This window comes from Lycium barbarum, chromosome 8 (genome assembly GCF_019175385.1).
Source record: "Lycium barbarum isolate Lr01 chromosome 8, ASM1917538v2, whole genome shotgun sequence".
NCBI classification, from domain to species: Eukaryota; Viridiplantae; Streptophyta; class Magnoliopsida; order Solanales; family Solanaceae; genus Lycium; species Lycium barbarum.
In genome coordinates, this window is record NC_083344.1 from 89,628,516 (window position 1) to 89,633,065 (window position 4,550).

A 4,550-nucleotide genomic window follows, 5' to 3' on the forward strand; every position below is an offset into this window, starting at 1 on the left:
GGTAGAGCTAGAAGAAGTGCCGCCGAAAAAGAAGAACATAGCAGAGACAAAACTTATCCCTGCTAAGCGAGCTGAACCAAAGCAAACACCTGCAGAGCAACATGTAGAGGAAGTGGTGCGACCACCCCCTCCCTTTCCACAGCGACTTCAGAAACAGAAAGCAGATTCGGCTTGCAAGAAATTTCTTGAACTCTTAAAACAGGTACACATCAACATACATTTGGTGGAGCTTCTGCAAGAAGTCCCAAAATATGCAAAATATATTAAAGATGTGGTCGCGAACAAACGGCGTTGGACAGAGTTTGAGACTGTTGCACTTACTGAGGAGTGCAGTTCTAGAGTGAGGAGTAAAATCCCTCCAAAGTTGAAAGATCCGGCCAGCTTCACAATTTCAATTACGATTGTCAACATTGAAGTTGGGCTAGCATTGTGTGATTTGGGTGCTAGTATTAATCTGATGCCCACCTCTGTGTTCCGAACGTTGGGTTTGGGAGAGCCTAGGCCAACCCCTATTACATTGCAGTTGGCTGATCGATCTCTTGCTTATCCTAATGGTATTATTGAGGACGTTCTTGTGAAGGTAGGCCCATTTATTCTGCCGGTTGATTTTGTGATACTTGATTATGAGGCAGATAAGAGTGTTCCTCTCATCATAGGGAGAGGATTCTTGGCTACTGTTGATGCTGTGATCCGAGTGAAAGATGGGAAGATGTCCATGACAGTTAATGGGCAAGAGGCGACTTTTGATGTGTTTAAAGCTACCAGACTTCCAGCCCATTATGAGGAGTTGAAGATGATTTCTGTGGTGGAACCCGAGCTCACAAATGCCAAGTTAGATCACTTTCGAGCCTCGCGAGATCCGTTGGAGACAGCTTTGGTGTATGGGGAAGATCTGAAAATTGATGCAGAAGTGGAGGAGTGTCTCAACATTCTTGACACTTCATGTGCTTATCTACGAGCAAGTACACCGTTTGAGGAGCTAGACAGACCAGAGTCATGGAAGAAGCCGAAACCATATATTGAAGAGGCTCCCGTTCTTGAGTTGAAACCATTGCCTCCTCACTTTCGCTATGCTTTCTTGGGTAGTGGAGACACATTGCCCGTAATCCTCTCTGTTTATTTGACTGATGTACAGGTTGAACGTGTGTTACGAGTGCTAAGAGATCGAATCTCAGCCCTCGGGTGGTCGATAGCTGATATTCGAGGTATTAGTAGCTCGTTTTGCATGCACAAAATTTTATTGGAGGAAGACAGCAAACCCAGTATTGAGTGTCAGAGGTGACTAAACCCGATCATGAAGGAGGTGGTGAAGAAAGAGGTAATCAAGTGGCTTAACAGCTGCATTATTTATCCCATCTCGGACAGCAATTGGGTGAGTCCTGTACAATGTGTCCCGAAGAAAGGGGGCATAACTGTGGTGGAAAACGAGAAGAATGAAATGGTGCCTCAACGAACTGTTACGGGCTGGAGGATATGTATCGACTATCGCAAGTTGAACAACGCCACCAGAAAAGATCATTTCCCTTTACCCTTCATGGATCAGATGCTCGACAGATTGGCTGGGCACGATTTTTATTTCTTTTTGGATGGTTATTCGGGTTACAACCAGATCATGATTGCACCTGAGGATCAAGAGAAGACCACATTCATATGTCCATATGGCACATTTGCATTCCGGAGGATGCCTTTCGGTTTGTGCAATGCTCCAGGTACCTTCCAGCAATGCATGATGGCTATCTTCACCGATATGGTGGAAAATTATGAGGAGGTATTTATGGATGACTTCTCTGTTTTTGGAGATTCTTTTGATGACTGTTTAAATCATCTTGATGCCGTGTTAGCTCGTTGTGAAGAAACGAACTTGGTACTTAACTGGGGAAAATTTCATTTCATGGTTCGAGAGGGAATTGTTCTTGGGCACAAGAGATCGAGCAAGGGAATAGAGGTTGACAAGGCGAAGATTGAACCAATTGAAAGAATGCCACCACCCGTTTCAGTTCGGGGAGTGCGCAGTTTTCATGGGCATGCTGGATTCTACCGATGGTTCATCAAAGACTTCTCTAAAGTTGCTAATCCAATGTGCAAGCTTTTAGAGAAAGATGTGAAGTTTGTGTTTAATGAGCTGAAACGAAGGTTGGTGTCTGCTCCTATTATCATCGCACCCGATTGGTCTCTACCGTTTATTTTAATGTGTGATGCAAGTGATTTTGCTGTGGGTGCTATCCTTGGTCAGAAAAAGGGACAAGATCTTTCATCCTATTTATTATGCCAGCAAGACACTTGATGCAGCCCAGATGAACTATACTGTCACAGAGAAGGAGTTATTGGCGGTTGTCTACGCCTTTGACAAATTCCGATCATATCTGGTGGGCACGAAGGCGATTGTCTACACTGATCACACGGCAGTTCGTTACTTGTTTGCAAAGAAGGATGCAAAGCCGAGGCTTATTCGTTGGGTGTTGCTGCTGCAAGAGTTTGACATCGAGATTCTTGATCGAAAGGGCACAGAAAATCAGGTAGCAGATCACTTATCGAGGTTAGAAGATCAGGAACATGTGGATGAAGCAGTGGTGATTAATGAGACTTTTCCGGACGAACAACTTTTTGCTCTTCAATCAGCTGAGGTGCCAGGGTATGCAGATATGGTGAACTTTATAGTGAGTGAGATTTACCCCCCTGGTGCTAATCACGAGAAGAAGAAGTGGATTCTACATGACAGTCATTTCTATGTGTGGGATGAGCCCTATGTCTACCGGGTTGGCACAGATCAGCTGATCAGAAGGTGTGTTCCAGAGGAAGAGGTCTCAGCGATTCTCGAGAAGTTTCACTCATCACCCTATGGAGGACATCATGCTGGTGACAGAACAGCTGCAAAGGTACTTCAGTCCGGGTTCTACTGGCCAACTTTGTTCAAAGATGCTCATGAATTTGTGCGAGCATGTGATAGCTGGCGGAGAACCGGAAATATCTCCAAGCGTCATGAAATGTCTTTGAAGGGCATCTTAGAAATTGAGTTGTTTGATGTGTGGGGTATTGACTTCATGGGTCCCTTCATACCATCCAAGGGGAATAAGTACATATTGGTTGCTGCAGACTATGTCTCGAAGTGGGTGGAAACCATTGCACTTCCCACCAATGATGCTAGTGTGGTGGCGCGATTTCTGAAAAAGAACATTTTTACAAGGTTTGGGACCCCTTGGGCCATCATCAGCGATCAAGGTACGCATTTTTGCAATCGGCTCTTTGATAAATTGCTGCTCAAGTATGGGGTGAAACACAAGATAGCGACTGCTTATCACCCTCAGATGAGTAGTCAAGTGGAGGTATCGAACAGAGAAATCAAGAGGATTTTGGAGAAGACTATGAGCATAAGTAGAAAAGATTGGTCATTGAAGCTTGATGACGCTCTGTGGGCATACAGAACAGCTTACAAAACTCCGATTGACACATCTCCCTATAAACTCGTCTTTGGTAAGGCATGTCATCTACCAGTTGAGCTTGAGCATAGAGCATATTGGGCGATCAAGAAGCTGAATCTAGACATGGTTAAAGCTGGGGAAAAGAGACTGTTACAGCTGCACGAGTTGGAAGAATTTCGCTATCATGCTTATGAAAACGCGAAAATGTACAAGGAGCGAACTAAGAAAATTCATGATAGGCGCATCCAATCTCGAGACTTTGAGCCTAAGCAGTTAGTGTTGCTGTATAACTCTAGGCTGAAGATTTTCGATGGAAAGCTGAAGAGTAAGTGGTCCGGACCATTCGAGGTAGTTCGTGTGACTGCACATGGTGCAGTCGAGCTAAAAAGACCCAACTCGGATGAGACATTCTTGGTGAACGGGCAAAGAGTGAAGCATTACTACGGGGAGGCCACTGACCGCACAAGGACCGCCATCGATCTAGAAGAGGCTTGAGGAAAGCCTACGTCGTGCCGCGACGTAAAATTAGGCGCTTCTCGGGAGGTAACCCATGTTAAAAAAAAAGTGTCGTGCCACGACCTTAACTAAGGCGCTTGTTGGGAGGCAACCCAACCTTTTGTATGATATAGGTCACGTTTGTTCATATTGCAGGAATTGGGCGGAAAGAAGAAAAATACAAAGTGCCCAGTGATTTGCACATCGGTCCCGCGATGCGGACAGATCGCGCGTGGAAAATCAGAAACCTTCAGTGATTTGCACGATCCATCCGTGATGCGGACCGATCGCGGAGAGTTCTGCAGCCTCGTACTCTCCTTCCGCGATGCGGATGGATCGCGCGGGTCGACCCGGTTTGTATTTTAATTTTCTTATATAGGTTATAACCGTCCCACTCTTCTCATTATCATCATAAAACATTCCCCCAACTCACCCCATTCCCTCTCATACGAAAAATACCCATCCCCACTCCCTCTCTCACAAAAACAACTTCATGTTGCTTTAATTCATCCCCCATTAACATCACAAGGTAAGTGTTCATCATCCAAATTTTTTTTCCTTGTTATTGATGTTTGTAGTTGTAAAGTAGGGATATGGGTATGGGCGAATTTTGGGCGGGGATTGGTATTGCTTGTG